The sequence below is a fragment of the Meles meles genome, chromosome 9 (assembly GCF_922984935.1).
Source record: "Meles meles chromosome 9, mMelMel3.1 paternal haplotype, whole genome shotgun sequence".
NCBI classification, from domain to species: Eukaryota; Metazoa; Chordata; class Mammalia; order Carnivora; family Mustelidae; genus Meles; species Meles meles.
In genome coordinates this window covers 68,209,504-68,217,228 of record NC_060074.1, presented here as the reverse complement: position 1 = coordinate 68,217,228, position 7,725 = coordinate 68,209,504, and positions in this window count along the sequence as shown.

The window sequence follows — 7,725 nt, the reverse complement described above, 5'->3', positions numbered from 1 at the left end:
GTATTTGGTACAGAACAAATATTAGTTTATCCTGTTGAATGAAGAATGAATAAATATCATTAAATAAATATCATTAAATATCTGTGGATGACAGAGATGAGGATTTATATCAATAATATTCCTTTGACCAGTTCCTGGAACAAGGTATAAGGAGCCTAGGTAAACAGACTATAAATAGTATTAAAAGAATGTCTGTGGAGAAGAGACTGCGCTGGTGTGGTGTGACTCCTGCTCTGGGAACCCTTCCCTTAGAATGGGTGTGCCTACTTCTGTTTCTTTTCCCTCGAGAGAAACTGGAGACAAAATTTGGAGATGGATTTGAAATGGGAGTATAAGAGTGTGAACCTGTGGCTGCAGGGTTTTTGTTAATGTAGTCATTTCCTTCCAAACACTTGAAAAATATTTTCCTTTTATATTTTCCATTCTATTGCCATTGCCTCTGTGCTTTTCCCTCATTTCACATTTAAATTCTATAAACCGTCCAGTTAATGTGGACATGCATAATAAGTGGCCCCGATCTTATTCCAAATGGAAGCCAGAACCAGGGTCCAGACACTAGGAAAGCATAATTACCCGAAGAACAGAGTTATGTTTTCTGGAAGGGCTTTTATCAGAGTCTGTGGAGCCCCAGATGTATGTTCCAGCATCAGACAAGGAGAAAGATTTATGAAACACATATCTCTTCTTTCCTGGGGAGGAAAAAAAAAAAAACATACAAAAGCTTTCTCTTTTGCAAAAAGACTTAGTGTATGAGTATATCCTGACCCTTAAGGGAAAGAAAGAAAATTATATCAAATCTATGCATGCTAAAATAATATTCACTCAAAATGAGGAATGATTGATTTTTCCATATGTTCTTATCCTATTTCAATTTAAATTAATTTTGCAAGAGTCATTAACCATCTTTGCAAAATTTGCTGGGTTTGCTCCCGATGCTGGCTTTGGCACACCTGCAGCCAGTGCGTGTCTTTATGGTTAATCTGTAGGAACCAAAATTAATTTCAGTGAAACAGCCAAATGGTCCTCTGGAGTCCTTACTCATATGTCTGGTTAGTATTCACCAGGGGCAGAAAACAGCCCGACAAGGGTGATAGAAATGTTTCAAAGGATCTTTTCTAAGTTCTCTCACTATCTTTTTTTTTAATCTGCAGGTGCAAAAATTCCATTTGTAATTCTTTAATTCCAAGGGTAATGGGTGTCTTGGGGTCTCAGAATTCAGGACAAGTGGCCAGCTGGGACACGATATTATGCGTGCAAGTCATGGCAGGTGCAGAAGGAGGGCAAGCAGTTAAAAGTTTGGCCCACTCGCCTTTTTTCTCTTTTTGTGCTTCCTTTTGCTCTTCTAGACGGGTGTACAGTTACATGAGCTGAATTCGTTATCTCCCAAAGCTGTGCTGTTGTACATCCAGGAAAAGGACTTGATTACTCACCCCATGTTTCCAGGAGCCTTATTTGGGTTCTTTTGTGCAGCAGAAGCAAAAACGCTGAGTGCACCCTCTATTTGTTTTGCGATTTGCCTGCTGGGCACATTACTTGCTACCACTCTGGTTTCAATAGATGGTCTTTCCACTGAGGTTTTAGCATGTCTATATTTAGAAAACAATAAAAGATGTATAAGATGGAAAAATTAGAGGAGAGCAAAAGTGCACAGAGGAGGAGACAGAAGGGCAAGAGATAGTCACAGATCCTTTCCGATGACAAGAGCTGCCCCTGGCATCCAGGCTTGATTTCTTTCTTACTTTGCCAAGTGTCTCACTGCACAATGTGGCGTTATTAAGTGCGGAGATGAGGAAAGGAACAATAGCCAAAGAAAACATGGCTGCGGTTCTCTATGGCGTCCTCCGAGTAAGCTTTGCCAGGGCGTACAACAAAAACAGTGTGAGAATACAGGGACCGATACGTCAGCTACAAAGGGCATAGCCATGTTATAATAACCACACATAATCTCTCTTTTGGCGGTTTTGTCAGCATATGAGCTGCTGGGGAGGTCAAGGACTTCTTTCCCCACCAGGAATAGTCTGTATGGCCCTTCAGCAAGCTCTGACCAGAAACTTAAGTTTGGGGATTCCAGAGGTCAATGTCACCCGAATACGCTCTGGTTTGGCTCCAAGGATTTGATCCTCTGAAAAGATTAATGGGCAACATACTCGGAGACTAAAACAAGAAGCAGCAGCAGAAGGAAAGAGGAAAGACAGACTGAAAGCAAAGGGGAAATGACACTTGAGATGGGCTTGTCCCTTGACAATAGCTATAAAAACTTCATTGTCCCGTTAGATGAGATAACAATAGGTTTATTTGATTATGAAGGGATTTGTATATGTTTGCCTATTTTTACATGGCCCCTTTAACGCTATCTGGAATATTATGTACTTTTACTCGTTTATGTATATATTTACTTACATACTTTTTACTGTACCCAGTGTAGGAACGTAAGAGTTGGGTACTTAGCAAATAGAAAAAGGAGTTGCCATAGTAGAATGTACATAGGCATTTTCTTTGGTACAGAAAATAAAATGAAAAAAGAGAAGAAAAGATCTGTTTGGCAAAAATATATATACGAGAGATACATTTAACCTTAAGATGTTTAATTGAGCACATATCTTTTACTTAAAAACTTCGCCCTTGACTATTTAAGATGATATGATTGGGGGGGGGCGCCTGGGTGGCTCAGTGGATTAAAGCCTCTGCCTTCGGCTCAGGTCATGATCCCAGGGTCTTGGGATTGAACCCCACATCGGGCTCTCTGCTCTACAGGGAGCCTGCTTCCTCCTCATTCTCTGCCTGCCTCTCTGCCTACTTGTGATCTCCGTCTGTCAAATGAATAAATAAAAATCTTAAAAAAAAAAAAAAGATGATATGATTGGGACACCTCACTGGCTCAGTCAGTAGAGCATGTGACTCCCGATCTTGGAATCGTGAGTTCAAGCCCATGCTGGGTATAGAGATTACTTAGCAATAAAATCTTAAAAAATAAAATAAAATGTTGAAATTAAGAGTAAAGAATCGTGTGATGAAGTAGCTATTGTCAGATCTCGGCTGCCTGGTGGACATCATCACAAGACTTAGATTCTGGTGTAATTAAAACAAAACATCAGATTCTGGTGTAATTAAAAACTGAACCCCAAAATGCCCACTCATCTACTGGGGGACACAACTTCCTTCTAGCTTCAGGATGCCTTTTGGTTTCTAGGCAGAAAGTCTTGGATGTAACTCTGGGCCAGGATCCCTGGATTTTCCTGGGGGAGGGAAGTGGGCCACAACTTGTCTCTGCCTTATGGTCTCTCTGCAGACTGGCCAACTGAAAATACTGCCAAGAAACCAGAACCTTGAGTTCTAGTGCTGGCCCAGCCACCCTTGTGAGCGGTAGGCAAGTTAACTTCATCTCCTAGGACCTCAGTTCCTCATGTGTGCAAAAAGAGGTACTGTTTTCTCTGGATGCTTCAAAAGGCATTTTACAGAGTAGCAGGTGATGTTATGGAAAGAGAAAAGGCTTTGGGGTCGCCCAATCTCAACAGGTTTCGATTTAGCATCTACTATATGCCAGATACTGTGCTCAGTGCTAGAGAGGCTGCCCTTGTGAAGCTCACATTTTAATTGGGCATAGCCTTAGCGAATCATTTAGTTCATCTCAGTTTATTTTTCCAGCTATAAAATGGGCATTGTCATAATTCAAGATTTGTCAGGATTAGACACAATGGTATTTAAATCACCTATTGTACAATAGTTCAATTCATGTTATGTAAGTAATATTATATAACATGGGAAAATGCTTTTGCAAGTGGATAATGCTATCCAGGTATGTGAATTATTATTTTTTCATCTCTCCTCTGTGCTGTATGGCTTTAAGACCACAGACTTCACAAAATTACACTATAGAGTTTGTAACTTCTCTTCATTTCTTTAAAGGGGACTTCATTTATTAAAGAAATGCTTTTTGAGTACCTACTATGTACTAACTACTAGGCTGGCACTGGGGATATAGAAATAAATGAGACTCAGGGCACCTGAGTGGCACAGTCGGTTGAGCGTCTGACTTACTTTAGGATCGGCTCATGATTGCTGGGTCGTGAGATCAAGCCCTGCACCTGGCTCCACGCTTAGCGCAGAGTCTGCTTGAGATTCTCTCTCTAATACATAAATCTTAGAGAAATAAAGGAGACTCTCCAATCCTTATTTAGAATCAATCAATAAATTATTTAAACAATAAATACTTGGATTTCAGCAGGGTTCTTACTTTGGAGGGCTTATTCCTCTAGAGTTTATATTGGCTATTAACTGTTTAGAAAAAAAAATAAGAAAGAAAGGAAAACAGACCTTGGCAAGTGTGTTAAGCTAAGTTTTAAGACTGAAACTAAGTCTGTAAGACCCCTGGCAATTTTACTCTATTTAAGACCAAACAGACAATATAAGACATATAGCTGCCTATAGCTGCCCCAGAGGTAAATAGTCAATCTATCAATACCCTTTACAATAGAGAAAATCAATCAAATTATTCACTGTGCCCAGCAATGTGGCCAGTGTGCTAATGGATATTTCGGAGGCTGTAAATGAAAGAAAGAAGATATTGAAGTGGTCTGTATCAGTGTAAGATACGATGCCTGCCCTGGAAGCAGGAGGTGGTATGCGTTTGTTAATTTACTCATTTATTCATTCAAGAAAAATCTGTTTATGGGCTCCTGGGTAAGTCAGTCAGTTAAACGTTCAACTCTTGATTTTGGCTCAGGTCATAATCTCAGGGTCATAGGATCAAACCCTGTATCACGTTTCCCACTCTGTGGGGAATCTGCTTAAGAGTCTCTTTCTCCCCCCCCCCCCAAAAAAAAAGACTCTTTCTCCCTCTCCCTCTGCTCCTCCCGCCAGCTCTTTCTCTCTCCCTCTCAAATAAATCATCTGTCTTTAAAAAAAGAAAAAAGAAGAGATGCCTGGTATATCAGTCGCTTAAGTGTCTGCCTTCAGTTCAGGTCATGATCCCGGGGTTATGGGATCAAGCTCTGCATCGGGCTCTCTGCTCAGTGGGGAGCCTGTTTCTCCCTCTCCCTCTGCCTGCCACTCCCCTTGCTTGTGCTCTCTCTCTCTGTGTCAAATAAATAAATAAAATCTTTAAAAAAGAGAGAGAGAGAAGAAAAAAGAAAACTCTGTTTAGTAACCATGGCCTTGAAGGATTGCACTAGGTCCTGGTTCTTCAACTGGGAGAACCAACAAAACAGAACATTTATTGAACACCTGTAATGTACCAACACTATCACTTTACTTACCTCACTTAATTTACTCTCCCATCAACCCTAAATATAAAGTTGTAAACTTTGAACTCAGAGAGTTAATTAGGGTATGACAGCATGGAAAACAACCGTACACAGTGTGAGAAGGAACAGGCCCAAAGCTGGGAAGCTCAGTAGAGGGGAGCACAGTTAACTGTCCCCAGAGAGTATAATCAGGCTTCACAGAAGTGATGGTGTTCTAGTTTTAAAGCAGGAATAAGACATGTCAAAGAGATACTACTGGGCAGGCAGGGATACAGACGGGGCAGACAGATAGCGGTGGACAGCCCAGACTGTAAGTGCTGCAGGAGCTAAAGAACTCCAGGCTCTCAGATCACCAAGGTACTGCTCCCTTCCTATGCATTCACCTAGGGTTGTTGCCTCAACTGAGAAAATTGATTTCCTTGAGATAATGACACTGAGACACAGATTTCTAGCCCAATTCATCGTGCACATGGAGCCTTTTTTTAATTCATGCTCCGTTTTATGAAGGAAATAGGTCTCTTCTGCTCTGTGTTCTGTTTTAGAGTCAGGAGCTGATTTTTGCATTGATACCGTGTGGATCTTGATTTATTTTATGTCGATGACATTTAAGAATAAGAAATGGGAAGCAAACTGATCTTCTTCATGTCCCACTATTGGGTTTTGATGGATAAAATGGACTTCTTTAAGCTTTTCTTCTTTCATATGGAAAGTATTGCAAGTTGGACACAGAAGTGTAGATCCAGATACACGTAAGTTCAAATCCTCTGTCTGCCCTTTGTTATCTGGGTGACTTTGGGCATGGAATCTCTTGTCCCAAATTTGTATCACAGGATCGAATAAAACTCAGAGAAGTGGAGATACAGTTCTCAATTTGGAACCCACCATGAAAAAACTCAGGGAGGGCTCCTTTATCCTTCTATTCTTTGAATAAACAAGTGTAATTCAGTGATCACACCTGCAGCATTAAAGCCATCAAGAAAGAGGAAAAGCAGCCAGAGGCTGGCCTCTAACTAGTTTGCTCTCAATTGCCTAATTCAGCAAGCTAAATACCTGATACTCAAGAAAATTGTTAGGGTTTTTTTGCAATAAATATTGTCCAAAGGCCCCACTGAGTCTTGGAGGTCTGTGATTATACTCGGAAAGTGGCCTTTTTTGAAACAACAGAACTTGTGAATAGGTAGGAGGTTAGAACTTTTAACGTATAACAACAACAACAACAACAACAATTATAATAGATTAATTTGGGGCGCCTGGGTGGCTCAGTGGATTAAAGCCGCTGCCTTCGGCTCAGGTCATGATCTCAGGGTCCTGGGATCGAGCCCTGCATCGGGCTCTCTGCTCCGCAGGGAGCCTGCTTCCTCCTCTCTCTCTGCCTGCCTCTCTGCCTACTTGTGATCTCTCTCTCTGTCAAATGAATAAATAAAATCTTTAAAAAAAATAGATTAATTTGAGGGTGCTTACTATACATCAGGCACTGTGTTAAGCACTTTATTATGAATGAACTTTTTTAACCTTACAACCACCCTGTAATGTAGGTGCTATCATTTATCTCTATCTTAAGATAAGGAAGTTGAGACACAGACAGGGTACCTAGGTGGCTCAGTTTGTTGAGCAACTGACTCTTGGTTTTGGCTCAGGTCGTGATCTCGGGGTTATAAGATGGAGCCCTGCATCTGGTGCTGTGCTCAGCATGGTGTCTGCTTAAGACTGTCTATACCTCTCCCTCTGCCCCACCCCCCTATGTGCCCACACACGTACTTCTTTTGCTCTCTCTCTAAACTAAATAATCATTAAAACGGGGCGGGGCACCTGGGTGGCACAGTTGGTTAAGCAACTGCCTTCAACTCAGGTTGTGACTCTGGAGTTCCAGGATCAAGTCCTGCATCAGGCTCCCTGCTCAGCAGGCAGTCTACTTCTCCCTCTGACCCTCCCCCCATCTTCTGCACACACTTTCTCTCTCATTGTCTCTCACAAATAAATAAAATCTTTAAAATAAATAAATAAATTTATTTTTAAAAAAGAAAAAGGAAATTGAGGCACAGAAAGGGATAGTGGCTTGCCTACCTGGCAGAACTGGCATTTAGATTTATGCTGCTTCAAGCCTGGTAAGATGAACCAATCTCCAGCTCTATAAGCCAACTTTTTTGTTTCAGAAGCCAACTTCTTTTTTTTTTTAATAATTTTTTAATTTTTTTATAAACATATAATGTATTATTAGCCCCAGGGGTACAGGTCTGTGAATCACCAGGTTTACACACTTCACAGCACTCACCATAGCACATACCCTCCCCAATGTCCATAACCCCACCACCCTCTCCCTACCCTTCTCCCCCTGGCAACCCTCAGTTTGTTTTGTGAGATTAAGAGTCTTTTATGGTTTGTTTTCCTCCTGATCCCATCTTGTTTCATTTATTCTTTTCCTACCCCCCCCCAAACCCCCCATGTTGCATCTCCACTTCCTTATATCAGGGAGAGCATATGA